The sequence below is a fragment of the Dermacentor albipictus genome, chromosome 4 (genome assembly GCF_038994185.2).
Source record: "Dermacentor albipictus isolate Rhodes 1998 colony chromosome 4, USDA_Dalb.pri_finalv2, whole genome shotgun sequence".
Taxonomy (NCBI): Eukaryota; Metazoa; Arthropoda; class Arachnida; order Ixodida; family Ixodidae; genus Dermacentor; species Dermacentor albipictus.
Genome location: NC_091824.1, coordinates 70,106,669 through 70,127,385, shown reverse-complemented (window position 1 = coordinate 70,127,385; position 20,717 = coordinate 70,106,669). Strand labels below are relative to the sequence as shown.

The window sequence follows — 20,717 nt, the reverse complement described above, 5'->3', positions numbered from 1 at the left end:
ACTCTGGTCGTACACTGGAAGCGCTGACGACCAAACAATGTCTCGGACACGAGCCTTGCAACTTGGTAAATGGCCGGAGGCGGTGAGGAATGTTCCGCGCGGGCGCGTTCTTATATAGACGGCCACGTCGATGACCCCGAAGGCCGCTCGCGTTGAGTAAATCGTCTTCAATGACAACTTTGTACCGGGCCAAGGGAGGCGCCGTTCGTGCAGGCTTTCTTAAAGCGAAGCTTTCTTAGTGAACCAAGGTGGACTTAACTCAGTGCGGTTGCTGTCTTGCAGAATAGTTCACATATACAAAACAAGAGTGTGTGTGTGTGTGTGTGTGTGTGTGTGAGAGAGAGAGAGAGAGAGAGAGAGAGAGAGAGAGAGAGAGAGAGGGGGGGGGTCGTAAGGGAAAGGCAGGGAGGTTAGCCAGGCTGATCCCTGTAGGCTACCCTGCGCTGGGGAAGGGGGTTGAAAAATAATGAGAAAGAAGTTGAAATTATGGGGTTAAACGTGCCAAAACCACTTTCTGATTATGAGGCACGCCGTAGTGGAGGACTCCGGAAATTTCGACCACCTGGGGTTCTTTAACGTGCACCTAAATCTAAGTACACGGGTGTTTTCGCATTTCTCCCCCATTGAAATGCGGCCGCCGTGGCCGGGATTCGATCCCGCGACCTTGTGCTCAGCAGCCCAGCACCATAGCCACTGAGCAACCACGGCGGGTAATGAGAAATAAGTTGAGACTTTGCACAAAGAGAAATACGCGTCCGATTATGAGGATCCAGCTCCAGCACGATATTCCGGTGCTCTAACCATTAGGCCGCAGTCGCACGCTTACTTTCCTTGCGCAAACGCCAAGTAGCTCTTTGTAACAATTTGTGCATGCGCGACGCCATGCAGCACATGCGCACGCGTCAGTTTCCCTTAGGCTTTACACGCGGGAATGAAACGGGTGAATAATAATTAACCGTACGCCTCTGTCTTTCGCGTCTCTCTGCAACACATTCCTATAACCATATTTTTTTTTACTTCGATAAACGCTGCATTAGTCCTCGCTAGACGTCACTGCCTCGACGTGTCAGAGTGCGCGTTTACGTGAACCGTTATTTGAATTTCGGCACAGCTTCTGAATGGTGTAGCGTGCAAAGGTAAACACTGCGCGACGTTAAAAGCTGCGAACAATGCGGTGCGTAAACGCGCACGTTGCGACAGATTGCAGGTTGCCTAGTACGACAATTATGGCAACGTACGCAAATCATTTAGTCGTACGAAAGTTAATTACCCACTTCGCGAAAGCTTGGCTTCGCATAGGTTCCAACGTGTGCGTTAGGTATGCATAACACTCGGAGACACAATGCCCCGTGATGTTCGACACAGTTTATGCCTAGGCACCATTCGGGAAAACCCGCCATTTCCAAGAAAAGGCCCGCGATGCTGCCAGACCGTATCATGCTCCTCCTTGACTTTGTCCCGTCCTCGCAGAGCCCACGTGACACGTGACAGCGGCGAGTCTAGCCAGAATGCCGTGGAATGTTTGCTAAATCTGACCTGTAGGCCCGAGTTGGCTCCGTGTGACTGCCATTTGTCTATGCCCGTTGAGGAGCATCTGAGAGGGAACATGTTCTAAACAGAGCAAGCGCTGCAAAAATGCAGCGACGCATTAAATACGACAGCTGGCCGTTTTCTTCTGGAACAGTGGCAACGCGGTGGCCGAAACTGAATTGATTTATTAATCTCAGAACATTTCGCATCCCCTGTAAATGGGTCAGTAAACTTTTGCCGTTGTGTAACGATACTGACGGTGTTTTGAGACCAAAAATTACGCACGAAATATGAGAGACACCATATTGCGTGCGGTGAAAGGTCTGGAGGGTTTATATAGGTATTTCTTTAATACGGGGTTTTTTAATCAACGTTAAACGAGGCACTCATTCAAGAACATATATCGCTTGTTTAATCTATACCGCGTACGTTGTTTTAGCTTAAACAAATTTTTTGAGAGTCATCTGGATTAGATAGCGCAATTTGACCTGTTGACGTACGCGAAGAGGCGCACGTTGCCTGCACGACAAATCGCAACAACCGGGTGGCTAGTTAGAAATATTCACTAATGAACTTTTAATTAGCTATCTTAAGGCACACGTTTCAAGAGCAAAAGCAACAGTGAAGTCACACCCGCTTAGCTGAAATCCTAAGGCTAGCGCCATTTTCGAAGCGTCCACTTCCAATATCTGCAAAATAAGAAAAAAAGAAAATGCGTCGGCGTTATAGTTAAGGTCATCTTGAAATGCTTGAAATGTTAGTACACTTGGCAGGCCGTGCGTCATCTCTTCAATAAACCGTTGGAAAGTTCGAGCCGCTTTGTGGATTTCAAGAGGCGTACGAACATACTCAAACAGGCCAAACAGAGTTGTGATGGCCGTATTAGAAATGTCTGCGGGCTCCACGGGCATTTGATGGTATGCTTTTACAGAAGGTCCACTTTACTAAAGATAGTGTAGCTAGCCAGGTCGTGCGTTCGGGAAGCTATTCGTTTAAACGCCCACGTATTTCGTAACACACGTTAAGGCCGGATATCTCTAAAGTGGTGCTAGACTTGCGATTTCTGCAAAAGCAAACATGACTTCATAACTCCTCGGCTTCGATTGCGCAATCGCAACTTGTGCTAAGTAACGAATATTCATGAAGGCCAATTAAAATAATTCTTAATTTAGCTACCTGGAAAAGGTAAAACACCGGTATCTGTCACAGCAATTAAGAATAAAAATAATTCTGCACGAACTAAAGAGAAACAAAAAGAAAGGAAGGTGGTATAGCCCTATTTGCTCTATAAAGTGCTCCTTTTGTGTCTCTCTGCACACTTCTTGTTATATTTTGATTCTTCCTGCAACTGAAATAAATAAATAAATAAATAAATAAATAAATAAATAAATAAATAAATAAATAAATAAATAAATAAATAAATAAATAAATAAATAAATAAATAAATAAATAAATAAATTTAAGATATCGTGCCTAGCAGGGCCAACGGTTTTCGATATTATTAGCGCATGATGCACAAAGCGGCAAAAGAAGGACGAAGCAGAAAGCACATTGTGTTGTGTTTTGCCCAAACTCTCCCATCTCTCTAAAGTTGAAGTACCAAAAAGCAATCAAATCACGAAATCGTATCCTGCCCCTCAAACGTTTTCGGAACACGGGACCCGAGTAGAATCTAAATTTCTTCGCACCCGAGGCACAGGTCCTTCAACCGAAAGGTAGAGTTGATACTTCTCCATGCAACCATCACATTCCCGGCATACGTTTCACGATCTGTGGGAAAGTCGCGGGAAAAACTTAACTTATTCTCATTTTTTCGTGCTCCAGAATATTCTGAGGTGCTGCTTTGCATCTGTGCTCACTTCGTATCACTTTGGACCTCGCCACGTGGGCCCTGCGTAATCAGGCGGTTTTGTCGAGAGGAGGCCTCGCTACTGCACCGAATAAGGACAGCAGTAATCTGCATGCACCCCTGCATGGTTGTTCCAGACGGGACGCACCGGTTGTCCGCTGTGTACTTCGTGAAATGAGACACGAGACATCGCACACTTTTTGTGGCCGTGTCCACGCTACCGTAATGAAAGGGACGCTCCAAACGAGAACTTCGAAAAGGAATGCCTTCCACATGCTTATGTGCAAGACCTTGTGTTTCAGGAAGGTTCTGCTATAGCCCACAAAGAAGCTTCACGGCTTCTCACATTTCTAATAAGAGACACCGAACTGTTCGACTGATGGTGAATGCACCCGTGTTAATGAAAGACGTGCTCAGGCGAAGCCCTTGGCAGCCTTGATCGCCAGGTTAAACCCGCCTGTAGCTACAACAACAACAACAACAACAACAACAACAACAACAACAACAACAACAACAACAACAACAACAACAACAACAACAACAACAACAACAACAACAACAACAACAACAACAACAACAACAACAACAACAACAACAACAACAACAACAACAATGACGACGACGACGACGACGACGACGACAACGACGACAACAACAACATGTTCCCACCATCTCCTGAAGTATCAACATAGATGCGCTGTTAGCTTCCGCGAGAGCAACCGGTGACACAAAAGGGTCGGTGAATGTATAGAGTAAACACGAACCCAAATCACTTATAAAGCACCCTAAACACAACTTTAAGCAATTGCTTTATTATGCGGAACTTGTGTTTCAGGGGAACAATTCGCAGTGTGAAAGTGTTAATCCAGTAAGGAGAACAATGGCCACGAACACGAATGCTATTCACAAACGCTCGAGAAAATATATTGAAAACGAGAAAAGCCTTTGTTAGCATGAGTTTTCTTTTTATGCAGTTAGCGTGTGGTTATCAAGCGTTGCGCTTGTTCTCTATCGTCAATGGTAACTTCAAGTCCCTGAGGCAGTTGGCACGACAGATGACGTTGTGAATCGTTAGCAGATAAGTAGATTTGTGGAGCAAATGGTAAAAATGTATCATGAATATTCCACTTGATGTGTTATGCAAAAAGCCTTGGAAAGAGAATGTTGTGCGAGTGTCTCTCATTATGACAATGCGTGGCGAGGCATAACCAACTTATTGTCCTAATGTTGTATTTCCGTTAGGCATTTAAGCCATCATTTAAGTCAACGCAACGCATTACTTTTCTGCTATCGCCTTTGAATATACGTAAAAGCAATTACAAAAAATATACGGAAGCTAGCACACTAGATCCCCCCCCCTACTCCACCCCCCTCCTAGCAGGCAGACTTTTCATCATATACTTTCGATTGTAGGCACACAACAGCAAATTCGGCGAACAAAAGCAACAAGAAGCGCGAATACTCAAAGCGGGTGGTTCATATTGAGGTTGGAAAGCCCAGCATCGGATATCGCCTAGCAATCATACTTTATTCATCTCTTAAGTGCTCCTTTTGAGGCATTTTGTGAGGTGAGTAAGGCAAGAATAACATGGTAGCATAACGTTATGGACTAGTCCATACAACAACCTGGTAAAGAAAAACGACTGGTGGCATATAGAAATTGAAGAATATATATATATATATATATATATATATATATATATATATATATATATATATATATATAGAGAGAGAGAGAGAGAGAGAGAGAGAGAGAGAGAGAAAGTAAACATGTCATTTGTAATATCTTCGGGGGTATACCGCGCCGTCCTCTTGTTTCTATCATTTGGAGACACATGGGATGGGATTAGGGAAGTGGGTTGTGAAGGGGAGGGTGGTGTTCTAGAAACACTCCTCCAGCCCCTCGCTGATTACGAAGTCGACGAGGATCGGAAGAATTTTTTGTAGTCGCCAGACGACTTTGTTGGACGGATCCATTGCACATAGGTTTTCGGGCATAGTGGTGATGGAAGCGTCGACGAGACGTGTTCCCTGCGCGACTTGAGGCTTCGCACTCCCGTAACAAGTGACGTGCAGTCGCTGGTGTGTCTCCATGGCTTCGCGGACACTGACAGCCTCCTCTTTCAGTATGTTGTAGATCGCGCATAGACCTTCAGATACCGTTTAATGTGGCCGGGCTCAAGTTCACAGACGGAAATGCATAAACTAATTTTTTAAACATTTTTTTATGGAGTGTCGTTACGTGTTTCTATACACGTATGAGGGCTGCGTTCTCTCACACTAGTTCTTCACCTTGCTTCAGCCTTCGATCGCTGTTGGTAAGAATAACTCATTAAGGATTATAGATCCAACAGTGTGAGTTCTATAAGCTGCCAGTGCTGAAAAGAAGAGAGCTGACAGACAAGCGAGTCGTCGACCATAAGCTTAGACTACAATTTGGTGGCACTCTTTATTAGGGCTGGGCATCTGACAAACATTAAACGTGATTAACCAGTGTTATTTGATTATTAAATAATCAAAATAAACAAATTTGGGGATTTACATACGTGGTATAGAAAAAAGAACGTGTACTTTATCTGGTGCATAAACTTCTAAGAATGAAGGAACAAAGTATCAGTTCCCTTTGATATCAAGTCAGTCGCATTTTGCGTGAGTTGACGTATCAAGTATATTGAACTTACACAGACGCAATAGAGTCTAGTTGCTTAGAACGTTCTCTGTTAGTCCCATCATGGACACGCGGGCATTGACGTGGTCACCAGCCATTTGTTGTACGTCCACACACTCAGGCCCCAGCAGGGACTGTTTTCCCTTCGCCTGCTCAAACTACAACGTGCATGTTTGGCCGCCTTTGTGCCAAGAAAGCTACAGGCGCCGTCTTAAAGGACACTTTCTCCTCGTTCGGTTTGCCATCCTTTCTTCAAATGGATGGCAAAACGGATGAGAAGACAGCGGCGCCCTGTCCATTAATTACTATAGAGCGAGCGAGGCGGGGACTCAGGTGCCCACGTGACCTCACGCTACTTCAGCCCATTAATCGCTACAAGGAGTCAATAGCGACTAATGGAATAACCGACCAATCGCCCAGCCCTAGTCATTGAGACGCTGCCACCAAGATCACGGTCATGCGTTTCGACAAACACACCAACCGCGGAAACTCCTCGACTAGCTCAAGAAAGAATGCGCAAACCACTCCGCAAAGAAGCCAAATCTAAACCTCGCGTTATCGCGCACTGCTATTTTATGGTCGCCAAGGTTTCGTATATAGAAGGAATAAAGTGTGTAGATTGCAGCCTGCAGCGAGAAACTCGGCTTGATATAATGCTAAAGGTTCCCGTGATTCAAGGGGAGAGAGGAACTAAAATGTAGGAAAAGCACGAGCAATCGCCGATTGGTAAGAATTGGGAGAAGAGGGGAGGGGGTACGAAAAGGAAGATGCTGCTGTAGAGGGAGGTAGGAGAAAATTACTACGCCAGTGCTGGTGGAGACTACAAAAAAAAGAAAAGAAGGAAAGAAAAAAAGGAAGAGGAGGGAGAGTACCAAACGGGACCAGAAGTAATGGGGAGTCTGAATTTTCTTTTCTGCGCCGCGAAAATCGAGTGACATATCTCGAACGCCTCGATCGGAACACGAAAGCGGCACCCCCGTTTCGGCCTGGCGAAACGACCTACAGAGGCGACGGAGCGGCGTAAAAGAGACGCACGGCAGCGGACGCAGCAATGGGGAAATGGGGGAGAGGGGCATTGGGGAGACGAGGCCTACACGGAACATAGGTTTCCGTCTCGGCCGGAGTCGCATGTGGCGTCGCGCGTCGCTGCGGTGGCCACAATGAAGACAGCAAGTATAAAAAAAAAAGGGAGAGGCAGCGAACGGAGCCGAGCTTGAAACTCTGCGAGAAGGTTGGACGGGCTTGTTGAGAGAGAGGAGGTTACGACTGCCACGTAGGTGAGCGCAGGTCCCCCTCCCCCACTTTCCTCCTCTTCGTTCCGTCCTATGGCGCCGCGCTGCTACGTCGGGCCGCGGTTCTCAAGAAGGATGGCGCGCGTCAGTCGCAGGTAACCGATGTGTTCAATCGAAGAGCGGAGCGTTCGTCCGTAACTAGGCCCGCTTCAGCGCTCACGCTGACTTCTCCTCCTCCTCTTCCTCCTCGCTTTCCTCCTTTCCGGTATGGCGCGGTGTCGCCCATCTCTCAGCCACCGCCGCCGCCGCCGAAGAGGTGTTTCGGTCTCGAGACCGATGCTGCCGGGGAACCCAGGTTGCGGCCACATCTCGGTTTCTGGCGTTACTACCGCCACTGCGGCATTATTTCTTTCCCGCCGCTTCCTCTCGTTTCGTACCACGCTATACTCGGAACTCTTTCTTCTGTTTTCTTTTCTTTTCTCTACCACTTCGTTGACGTTTCCTCTTCCTTGCGTCCCGTCTTCCATTGCCGCGTTTCCCCGTAAGTTCGTATTTCGCGCCCGGTTATTACGGGGGCCCTTCTTTTGCTTCTCTGCTTTGCTGCGTTAGGGCCATACCGCGTTATGAGCTCCACGCGTGTTCACGCTTTGAGATTGCCTAGCAGGAATTTCGGCGAGAATTCGAACGAGTGGTACGCGTAGGCCGTTGAATTATTACTATTATTTTTTTTCTATCGCCACGAGACGGCAGGCAGGGTTTAGCAACCGAGCGCGAAAGTTTCTTAACGTGATTGATCAGCGAACAATCGATCGGTTGTTGAATCAGCGCAGTTATCGGCTCGTCGCCGGTCTTCGTAAGAACTTTTCTCGAGATGGAATTAGCTTTGATCAAAGCATTTTTTTTCTTTCTATTTTTTTCGACCCCCCCTCGACGTGTCGTCTATAAGAGCTCGAATTAATCATGCAGCTCCTCATTATTGTCATTCTTGGTGGCCATTTTGCTAATCGGGCTCTCGTTAAAGCTTTCTGAGACTGCTCGCTTTTTTTTCTATTTCTCGTTCTTTCCTTCACCACTGCACGCTTCACCACACCCTGAAGTTTTGACCGAGGTCGCCGCTTTGTCGGTTTTAATTTCCTTTTGTTTCCTTTGTTTTCTTATTGACTGATGCGTGCTGTCGGCGAACCAAACCACGACAGATTATTAAATTTAACATCAGGAAACAAAATTTATTTTCAGTCGGCAAAACTACACATGTCTGCCTTAGTGCACTTCAAGGAGTGCTGTTCTTGACATGCTTTAGTGATTAGCTCAAGAGGGTAGTGGCTGTGCTACTACCCTCTTGACTACTACCCTCTAGTGACTGGGCTGCCAAGAGGTTATCTTCGAAAAAGTCGTTAACTGAGATAAAAAAGAAATAAATGATTGGGTTACCATCAACGCGACGTCACCCAACGTAATTTCTATTGTCGTAGCCGGCAAATATGGCGAAGTCCGCGTGAATGCTATTCAGAACCGAGAACATACGGTGGCTTGCTATGTGCCACGTGTTATTTGTGTTCTTATGCTACTCTCCTACGAATGTTAGACAAACTGCATATTGCTGTACGCTGTTAAATTTATCGCTTGTCGGCTTTGTATAACCGTTAAAGTACTCATCGCTGTAGATTCGCCAGCAACATTGTTGTTGTCAACACTGCTTTGTGATTTGGGATGTCTAAATAAATAAATAAATAAATAAATAAATAAATAAATAAATAAATAAATAAATAAATAAATAAATAAATCAGTGATCTACAAGGTGCTGCCAAGAGTTCTTCATTACCTTATTTTCTTCGTAGGTCAAAAACTTCACCAACGAAGTGAACGAAGTGTCGCCTAGGCGCACAGAAGTCTACTTTACAACTGAAAAAGAAACAGCCTTTGTTTTGCGCCACACGAAATCACGTGACGCCACAGGAAGTTGGAAAATTGAATATTTCATTAATTCTAGTTGTTTCGCTTACGTACAACTAGCCATAGGAGTGCTTATTCGCCGTGAACAAACGCTCTATCTTTTTTTTTTTTAGGTCAAAGGTGCCTCGTGAAAAACGTGCAATAAGTCACTAGTGTCTGGAGACGGCGAAATGCCGTAGTACCTCTTAGGCAATATTAGCGACGTCTGATAGGAAATTAATTGACAGCGAAGAGCATGATGCAGGTAGAGTAAACTAGGCCAATATGCGAAAAAAAAATTTTTTTTTTTAGAACCACTGCGTCCGTCTGCAGAGAAATTACCAGTGATCCTGCGCCAAATGAAACATATCGCTATCCAGAGCAACATGCAAAGATCCCAGAAGTGCAATTCTAAACCGAGCATTTCAAACACCACGAAAAAATAATACAAATAGTTTTAAACTGATGTTCAGTACTTTAGTCGTCACATGGGAGCTATCATTTTACAAATGCAAATGGCTCCGAACGTCTGCAGTGTGCAAGACCAACTACACAGCACGCCGTAAACATAAATTGCTGTCCCCGACTCCAAGTGTATGGTTGCTATAGTGCAGCAGTCGGCGAATGACGCAGGTAAATCGATTATCTTCGTCCGATAGAGTGGCGACAGACTAGCGGATTTAAATGTTTTGCCTTTTATTGTGTTCACCATTTATGCTATAATTTTCCACCTCTCTTTGTGCGGCTGCAAATCCAAAGGCGAAGCGTCATATCGCTGCGTTCATTCACACGTGTCGGCTAGCGCGTCTACAATCCCGTGCTATTTCACTTGCAACACCCTTGTTTCGTGGTCGAAGGGGCTCCATTGCTGCGAGGCGGCTCCGGCATGCGAAATAGCGGTTTACTAAATACCGCTAATCGAAGCTGTGTTTAGGTCTCGAACCTGCCCTGTGTCTGTGCAGCCGTATGGTGTTCGAGCCCCTTCGACCACGGGCACCGGTGTTGCAGGTCATATTGTACGTGACTGCACGTTGTTCACCGAAGCAGCAGACGTATAGGTGGGCTTTTGTTGCCAGACGGCTCTCCAAATTTGCGAATAAATAAATCTTATTTTTGGCGTACACTGCTTTCTTTTTTCGTTTTTGAACGGCGTGCGCCATTATTAATTTCTTCCCCTTAGAGTTGTGTCTCTTTCTTTTTCTTTTCTTTTTTTTGTGATAAGACAGTGACGCCTGTAGCTAAAGAGGACGTCCAATAATTCCCCCCTTTTCCGTGTGCGGCGCTGGATACCATTCCCAGGGCTCAATCTCGTACATATACGCGTATACCCAATTACCCAAGAAAGTGGACGGGAGAGCGGCCGACGCGGTATAGCTTGATTGTTTGAAACACCAATGCGGGGGTTGTGGGTTCGGCTCCCAACAGCGGTGTGTTATTCTTTTCGTGCACTTCCAATTCTCCTCATGCTATTATTTCTACACGTTTCAATTAGGCGTAGCAATTAATCTCGCATGCGTGTTATCTGGCTTCATTGTCCCTTTCCTCGCATGGCTGTGACTCCCTCGAGCAAAGATTTCGCAACTTTTCAAGCATATGCCATTAGCGCACTATTGTCCGCTACGGCTTACTGTTTTTTACTGCTGCATGGCAGCCTGGAAACTGGGTTCGCTGTGTCCGTCCTTTCCGTTTAAGCCGTCGTCATTTCGCAGTCGTCGTCGCGTGGCTGCCTCCTCACCCTCACCCTTCTCCTATGGTGAAGAAAACCAAATCTTTCCCACCGGACATTGGAGATCGAAATCACGTCCTTTGCGGCAGTTGGGAAGTGCGCGCATAGCCCGCCGGACTCATTTTCGGTTAACCTCCTCGCCTTCATCTTTCTTTAAGCGATGACAATAATAATAATAATAATAATAATAATAATAATAATAATAATAATAATAATAATAATAATAATAATAATAATAATAATAATAATAATAATAATAATATGACCGAATAATGATCATAGTAATGATCGTTTATTGCGACAGCAAGACAGGTAACTTTCTTATCGCACTAAAGGAGACCACAGTCTGAGGAATCGCTGAAGAGAAATCCTGTATAGCTTCAGTACAACCTTCTGCAGCATCTGTTACAGACCCGCCGTGGTTGCTTAGTGGCTATGGCGTTGGGCCGCTAAACACGAGGTCGCGGGATCGTATCCCGGCCACGGCGGTCGCATTTCGATGGGGGCGAAATGCGAAATCACCCGTGGTACTTAGATTGAGGTGCACGTTAAAGAAAGCCCGGGTGGTCCTAATTTCCGGAGTTCCCCACTACTTCGTGCCTCATATGGAGAAAATGGTTTTGCCCCGCAAAACCCCATAATTTAATAAATTTGAGCATTCATCAAGTACGTCGGATCTACGCCGCTCTCACGCGCCGAGGCGGTCGCCCTTTGGTCAGCCTGCATTGGACGGGTGCCGTGCACCCACTGCCAGTGAAGATGCGTACCTCGACATGTCCGCTAACGGGTTTCTCCAACGTACTTGCGTACATCTGTCTCTACGCCGAGCAGATTTATCACACGTTGCTCCCTGTCTTCTTGCCCCAGACACCTTTTACCTCTGACCGTTCTTTCCTGTTGCACTTTGACAACTGCCACGTCCTGCGCGCACATACTGTCGGTTAGGTCACGCGGACACGTCCCGTGCGACCCCGTACCGTGCCGGGCCTCTTCCAGGCGCGAACTTGCGAGTGCCGTTCCTTGTTTTTTTTTTCGTGGTGGGCGTGCTGTGCTGGACGGCGGTGCGACGGCGCCGAACAGGTGGACGTTCCATCCGCCCCCGCACTTGCCGACGCGCTCCCGTGCTGGGGCAAGCTTTCTCTTCGGCAAAGTTTGCCCGTCGGCAGCTCCGCGCAAACTTTTGGCGAAGGGGGTGTGCGCTTCCCCATTCATCTCTAATCAAACGGGCCGCTAATGTTCGCAGCCGGCCGGCCTCTGGCGTGCCGCCGAGGCCCGGTGTCTCTGCGCGGGGAACCGTGAAGGGCCCGCGAACGCCGAAACAAAGGGACCTCGTATCGCACTGTGCGCGGCGAGAAGATTAATCAAGCGAACAGAGAAAAAAACGCGCGGCCCCGCGACGTCTATGATTGGGGAAAGGTGGCGGTGGACACCGTCTTTTGTTCCTACGGTGCAAAAGCGGCAGCATTCGTTTCTTTTTTCGCGCCTCTTGCAGCTACGTAGTACGTACGCCTGGTCACACAGAGAAAGACGCCCATGCGCGGCTAAGTAAGAAACGCCAATCGCTCGGCTAGGTGGGAGAAAGAAACGAGATAAAGAATCTGTTGGGAAGATCATCTCGCAAACCAAGTTTCTGGTGCGATAAGTGAACGGCAGAAGAAAGAAAGCGGGAAGGTGAGACAATGAGATCACAGGTGTACGAAAAAGGCGCGCCCATTACGTGCGTGCTCCTATCTATCTGTCTGTCTGTCTCTCTCTCTCTTTCTTTCGCTTGGAGATGGCAATGACGTGATAGATGGTTTTGCGCTTCGCTGTCGTGGAGGCGCGGGAGCACGCCATCCCGTTCTTGTTTTCCGTTCCGTTCTCTCCGCGCTTCACATGCAGCGTCGAGCGCCCGTTCCTTTCTTACATCATCGCTCTCAGATCTCGCAATGGTCGAACTTCGCCTATAGGCTCCCAGATTTTTTCGATACCAGGAGTTATCACTGCGCCTTCTCCTCTGAAGATGGGCGCTCACGCAAGAACAGTCTTCTCCTGAAAAGTTTGTGGACGCAACAGAGTGAAAGCCGTAGTTCATTTCACCGAGTATAGAAGGTATAATAGTCTTCATTTTGACCCCGGGCCTTCGGCTGTGTCATGCCGAATACACTGGTGGGCGTCAAGTCTGCGAAGCTAAGCGCGTTGGTCTTGCTCAGACCATAGAGAAAGAGATTCAACAAGAGGGAACACTCCCATAGAGCCAAGAGGCCGAATTGACTGTAGCGCACCAAGCGGATGGGATTAAATCCTTGCGGTTTCGGTTTTGGACTCGCGCGTTTTGAACGCTATAGCTGGCACGCGCTTCGCCGGCTGCACTAGTCAACGCGTTTCTTTTTCTGCTACTAAATCGCGCCCGGTGTTTGTGCGGAATCGCTTATTTAATTAAAACCATTGCGAAAGATCTTTACAAGCCTCCATCGAATCTGTGCCACGTGCAATATCATAAAGTAGACGCAAAACGCCTTGTAAACGAGGAAATGTTTATTTCGCTCTATATAAATGCTCGGTCTGGGATTTTTGTGCGTTCATCCATCGTTGTGACACCAGGTAAGCAGCATTAGTTCCCGTACGAAGCTCCACCGGATGGCATCAGCAGAAAAAAAGTAAATTACAAATATGTGTCATTTTGGTATTTAGAGCTTATTGGAATACTGCGTGTAGAGGGGAAACGTGCGAGAATGGTGAATGGTGAAGGTACCACCAAAAGTAACGAAATTACTTACAATAATGTTCGGGATCAGAAAAAGCGCCAAAACCTTTCCCAGTAAGATTCAGTACACGCTAAACTGCATTACACGGCCGAGCTGATTTTCGCTAACTGCGTCACAACGCCGGGCGCGGCCACTGTGCATAAAAAGTACAAAAAAAAGTAGCGAAATTGGTTGCAATAAAGCTATGGGCCACAGAAAGTGCCAAAACTTTTCACGAAAAGATTCAGTACACGCGAAACTGCGTCACACGGCCGAGACCTGTGCTTTTCGCTAACTGCGTCACAAAGCCCAGTGCGGCGAGCGTGCCCATAAACTACCGAACTAAGTTATTATAATGTTGAGGCTCACAGAAGGCATCGCAAACATCTCTCAGTCATCATCATCATCATCATCATCATCATCATCATCATCATCATCAGCCTGGTTACGCCCACTGTAGGGAAAGGCCTCTCCCATATTTCTCCAACAACCCCGGTCATGTGCTAATTGCGACCATGCCGTCCCTGCAAACTTCTTAATCTCATCCGCCCACCTAACTTTCTGCCGCCCCCTGCTACGCTTCCCTTCCCTTGGAATCCAGTCTGTAACCCTTAATGACCATCGGTTATCTTCCCTCCTCATTACATGTCCTGCCCATGCCCATTTCTTTTTCTTGATTTCAACTAAGATGTCATTAACTCGCGTTTGTTCCCTCACCCAATCTGCTCTTTTCTTATCCCTTAACGTTACACATATCATTCTTCTTTCCATAGCTCGTTGCGTCGTCCTCAATTTGAGTAGAAACCTTTTCGTAAGCCTCCAGGTTTCTGCCCCGTAGGTGAGTACTGGTAAGACACAGCTATTATAGACTTTTCTCTTGAGGGATAATGGTCAGCTGCTGTTCATGATCTGAGAATGCCTGCCAAATGCACCCCAGCCCATTCTTATTTTTCTGATTATTTCCGTCTCATGATCCGGATCCGCGGTCACTACCTGCCCTAAGTAGATGTATTCCCTTACCACTTCCAGTGCCTCGCTACCTATTGTAAATTTCTGTTCTCTTCCGTGACTGTTAAACATTACTGTAGTTTTCTGCAGAATAATTTTAGATTTTTAGAGAATTTTCGGATTTTTTTTGCAGCGGTGGTGTAGAGGTAGAACACCCGCCTCGCGTGCAAGAGGTCCGTGGTTCGAATCCCGGTGCCAGCAATTTTCCACCGGATTAAAAAAAAATCCGCGTGTTGATAAAATTGCATAAGCAGGCCTGGAGTGTGGCCTGATCCCGGTGACCAGAACCGGCAACGCACTCCCTCACCAGAGCAGGATTGGCCACCCTGGTGCAGTACTTGGCCACAACCTCCTATATGAACAACACAATCAAATCTCTCAGTACGAGTCATTAATTCAAATTAACTGCGCCAGGACGGCCGAGCTGTTTTTCGCTAACTGCGTCACAAGTTTCGGTTCCGTGCCGTAAAAGTCAAAATTGCTTGAAATGCGTCGCAGATTGTCAGACAAAATTTCTCACCTTGCCCTATTCCAATAATGCAGTGGTGCCACTTCGAAGTGCAGAAGGAACGCAAGAATACACCGGGAGCCCAACAAACACGCTACGTCCAAAAGAGACGGGTCGCCGAACAGGCGAACTTCAAATGCGCGACCGGCCTCGCTGGCTTCGGTGGCCTGCACTGTAAAATAATTTACACCCCAAGAAGTGACAAAGGGTGTAAAAGTGTGTATAGCTCACACCCTAAGGGTGTTATCTATATGACGGATACCCTAAAGGTGTGAGTTATAGACACATTTACACCCTCTTTCACTTTTTAGGGTGTAAATTATTTTACAGTGTGTCTGACGCATGACGCATGCATCTGTCGCGCCTAGCGTGCCGTTAGTTTGTTGCTAGGTGGCACAAGAAAAATAAGTCGCTAAGTATAAGTTCATTTATACGCAAAACGTGTTAGTTTTATCGGGAAAGAATTAAAAAAAATAAAACATTTTCTGTGAGTTCACTTTTTTTTTTCGATGCTCGCGTCAACTGACGGATGGGATTAACACTAAGCGTGAGGTGTTTCCTGTTGCCACTTTTCTCCAAGTGTCCCCTCTTGTTGAATTTCTTTCTCTATATGCTCAGACCTCGGGAAAGAAACCGTGTGGGAACGTCGAATTTCGGTGGCTCATTTTCTGCGACGCAATAACTTAGATTCCCTCCCTGAGGGAGGCTGTTTACAACACGTTCGGCAGAACATCCTTCTTTTGCCAGCATTCTCTCCACGCCAATCTTTTAGACTGTTAATAATAATAATAGTGCGAATATTTATTAGATGCATAATAACACACAAATGTGGGCCTACTAAAAGGAAACGAAGGCTTGGTGGGCAGTACCCGAAAGCTGGACATATTAAAGCACACTCAGTGCAACTGGACAGGTTCATTCCAAACGACCATTAAAAGAAAACATGTAGTTATGGAAGTCATCGAAATGGGTTAGTACGCAATATTAACGGATTCCGTTCCTGGTGCGCTCGCAAGGAACGTACAAACTGATGGCCTGTATGGAACTCGTAAACGGGGACACGAAAACTAATTATTCTGCACTAATTCAGTTCCTTAACACAAATGTTTAAGTAAACAGCAAATGAAAATGGGGCATATTCACAGTTCATGTGCAGTCCGTACAGTCGCCAAGCTGACGTTGCTGTACTATACAACTTTGCGTGTTTTGTTTACGGAACTGTTTAGCAAAATTATGAAAGCGTACCCACTTTGTCGTACTATTGTTCACAGTAATCGCGAACCATCATGAAACAAATTTACAAGTTGTCGCAAATTGTAAAGGACATCATCCAAAGCGTCCTCATAAAAAATGTCTAAATGGGAAAAGATGAACAATGGTCAAATAGGGTATGTCTCTGGGAACAATGAATGGCTTTAGAGCTCCAGAGGATGTTTCTGGGTATGACACTATAGGGTTGTCTCTGGGGACGTCTCTGAGGCCAAGCCATACCTGGGAAGCTGAAGAGACACCTCTTGATGGATAACTGTTGAATCCATTGTCTCCATTTTCCTGTGCAGATATATTGAAATGCAGGATTGTCGTCAGCATAATGGAACACTTGGCAACGTGTAAGACAACTGCGTAAACCGTTAACGTACAAGTCAAGTTTGAGAGGCGCCAAAGTAGGGCCCCGGGACACTCCACTGTGAAGCTGCGGAGAATAGCGATCAGTCTTCTCTAGGAAAAGAAGTATGAAAAAAAAAACTGCAGCACGGCAAAACCCTGCGTGAGCCGTTTCCGTTGCTCTCTTCAATACAAGAGCAGTTACGAGGACTTGCACGTGTGTAAGCTTATTACGGTTTAATAGTATGGCCGCTACGTATGCGGTCGAGCTTATCCGCAGAAAACGTTCGCAAGCTGTCAGCCTTGCGAAGGGAAGACAACGGCGTGCAAAAAAACACCCAACAACGAGGAGGCAGACCACACAGTTCAACCGTATCTGTAGACGTGGGCGCAGACGGGCCTCGTCGAGGGCCCGCGACGTTCGCATTGCCAAATTCCACGCTTTCTTCGGGACCACGTTGCTGTCGTTTCGGAGCCTTCGTGCGCCGGGTGTTCCTTACCAGCGGTCGCCGCCCAGCTCGTGGTCCGTGGGCATGAACTCCTTGTAAGGGAACAGGGCATCCTCGGGATGTCTGTCGAGGACGCAGACGCAGGCGGTGTTGCGGCACTCCCCGCCGTCGGCACCGTCGCGGACGCACTCCTGGGCGCAGCGCCTTTCCTCGCAGTCGTCGCTGTCGTTGTCGGCGGAACACGGCGAGGGAAGCAGCAGCGCGACCGCGAGCAAGGAGGCGAAGATTGACGCGTGCGTGACTTGGCGACCGGCCATGTTGACGATCGCGATGATGATTGCGACGGCAATGGTGATTCGTTTCAACGGTGGCACAAACCCACTGTGACAGATACGCCGAGAAGCGGGGAGGTCCTATTCAGGAAATTGTCGAATTCCGCTAATTCTCTAAATTTGCCACCTTAATTGCCAGCTCTGATTGGTCCAACGGGCTGTTACGGCGTACGTGAGTGGCTCGAAGTACCGCCACTACGCGAGGTGGCAATATGGCTGCATTTGATGGCGTCAAGAATAGCACCCCGGGTGGTATTTTGATCGTTCTTGTTGTTGTTTTATCATCATATCCTTCCTAGCGCTCAAAACTTCCTTCTATAAGTCTACGTACACAAACCCTTTAATTTATTTACCTTTTCAACTCTTTTCTTTCTCCTTCCCGTTAAAATTTTGTGGTACGGCATAGCACTTTATGCCTTCATCGATCACCCCAGCATATCCTATACTATTTTGTTGTTTAAAGAATGCTTCCTCTGTGCCACGGAAAAAGGTGGAGGAAAAAAACAAGGAACACACATTCCTCGAATGTAAGTCGAACGAAAAAAAAAACACCTTACACTTCAGAAAAGAAAAAAAGGATTTTATTAGGGTATTTCTTACATATAATATTTATATCGTAGTTTCTGCTATGGGAAAAGGAGTATAGCCATCACCATTATAAGGCGACTACGTCTCTTTTATTTTCATTTCAATAATGAAAGAAAGGGCATTTCCACGCGCGTCACAGGTATGTGAAATGGTCTCTCATCGTGGTCTTCGTGGACATCGCTGGTGCCTTCGTCGCTGATTTCCTCCAACAGCGCTAATGATGTGCACTATTTATCGCTTCTGTCTATAGCGCGTTGGAGACGCTGCACCTTTGAAATGTTCTCAATAATCTTCGTTACGGACTTTCCAGGTTCTGTTTTTGTCCCGATAAAATCAGCATTTCTTTCTTCTACCTCGACGTGACAATTTTTTGTACGGTCCGACGAAAGGCCCCGCGGCGCAGGGGAAAAGATCGTTCCGTCGTTTCCGCCATAGGCGCACGTTCTTTTCATCGACATGGAGCTTGCGTTGGGCTTGCACGTTTCACATTTTAGAGCGCGGGTTTTAGGGCGCTCGTTCCCGAGTTGAGCGTCGGCGTCTCTCGGCGAAGCTTGGCAAACGCGCTCGTGCCTCTGCTCGCGCATCTGTCGTCGTATTAACGCTACAGCGTTAAGGAGCTCGTGTCGCAGAAAAGCCGGTGTCATCGGCGTCGGTGTCGGCGTCGGCGGCGTTGGCCATGAGCGATAAATCCCAGCAGGCACTTCATGAATAAAAAACAACTTGCAAGATGGGCTGGGTGGGAATCGAACCAGGGTCTCCGGAGTGTGAGACAGAGACGCTACCACTCAGCCACTAGTTTTTTTTCTTCTTTATAACTCGATGCTTCAAAGCGGTACAAAAGCGCCTCTAGTGATTGCGGTGTCGCCTTAGAGACGAGCTGTTTCTAAGGCTCAGGCGTGCATCGCTTGCTCAGGCGCACATTTCGTTGCCGCGCCGAACGCGGCGTTGCTCGACGCTCACCGCGTCCGATGCGGGACGCGTAGTCGCTGCGCCGTAGCCCATTGTCTTACACCCCTTGGCGGGTGGATGGGAACGCTGTCGCGTTCCACTCTTGAAGGCGAAGCTTAAGCGTCCTCCAATTTTTTATTCGACAGCTGCCTCCGATACCGCTCAATCAATCAATCAAGGTCGGTGCGGTGATTACGGTCTCGAATTCTTTGCCTCAATAACGTAGCATGTTGGTATGACACGATGAGGTTTACAGCGCACGAAAAGACGGGCACACAATATGCACCACGTCTTTCTGTCTTTTTCTGACATCATTCCGTGCGCTATAAGCTTCATTTTTCCCTCAGTGCATCGCGAAATAAAAACATGTATTCTGAGGCGCTCAAATTTCGCACTATAGGTAGTATCGTAACCGGCGGACATTTTTTTTTCACGCCTGTTCACAGAGTCTATGCTGCAATATAGCGCCTATAATTGAAGAATGTTGTGGCCACGAGGTAAAGTTTAGTGTGCCGCAGTTGCGGCCAAACTGTATCCTTGAAATAATCTGATCACCGAGATTCGTATATAATACTCCCCCTCTCTTCCCCCCATCAAAAAATATTTTCTTACATTCGAGTGGATACAGTACTTCACACTAGGGTAGAAGACTAAGGGGTACCGAGAAGCTCAATTTTTGTTGGTGACATCCACATAGTGACATCCACAAAAATATTGCGCTAACTAGATGGAGTAATATATGACATGAATGTTTATCTGGTAAAGTGGCACCAACTTAAGCTTTAGAATAATTGTCTCACTGTACTTAATTTTATTGAGAAACTTTCAAATATATAAAAAATTCTATCTAGAGGAAAAAAAACAAGAAACAGTTTTTCCTCGAAATACTGTTTTTAATACTAAGCCAACGCAATACTAGTTGTGTCCACACTGGGCGGGCACTCTCCGGGCTGAATACCGGATGTATGCTACGGGATGGTAGATGCTAGTGCAAACAATGTGGGAATATGTTTGCACATGTAGTTCATAATTTGGTCTCCTCCTTTCTCCGCAGGCGTGAGTGAAAGCCAGGAACCAGCTGCTCCGGAAGGTGAATATTTGTTTTAGCGTGACCTAAATTTGAAGATATGAAGCAGAGGTCTCGCTGAGGTCAGCGCTATTTTGGTCTTCGAAACTCTATGTAAATATGCGGCGCTAAAGGCAACGATGCTCCGAAGGGAATTCTTGCGTTGATTACTCGACGCACTTAGGCCGCAAGAAGGTGTAGGTGGTGTCCAAAACCTGACATCTATGACGTTTTTCCGGTACCCGCAATTGCTTCCATCCCATGCAGCCTGCAAATGTATGACCTCAAACATCTGCGTTTGGTCACCCAGAGAGTGCCGTCACTGGGGCGTAGATTTGAACAGAACCCGTTGCCATGTCGTGTTGCAAACGAAGGAGTTTCCTGGGACGACGCCAGCGCCTACTACAGAAGATCCTACTTCTCTTTGAGCTGAACCGTTCCTGGCTACTGCGCTCAAAATTACGCCTACTCTTTGAGTTAGGGACTTCCCTTGGTAGCTGCTCAGTACGGTCAGTGGTGGTTTGAACGCGTAGCATCCCCCTCCTGCCAG

At 46.9% G+C, this 20,717-nt stretch overlaps 1 long non-coding RNA gene across 1 annotated transcript in view; it reads left to right on the top strand.

The window, feature by feature from the left end:
• The window catches only part of LOC135902083 (uncharacterized), a 51,181-nt gene extending 30,873 nt beyond the window's left edge, over positions 1-20,308 (top strand). Inside the window, exon 3 of the long non-coding RNA XR_010564391.1 lies at positions 20,156-20,308. This is a non-coding gene — a long non-coding RNA (uncharacterized lncRNA). The remainder of the gene's footprint in view (positions 1-20,155) is intronic.
• Positions 20,309-20,717: the final 409 nt, after the last annotated feature.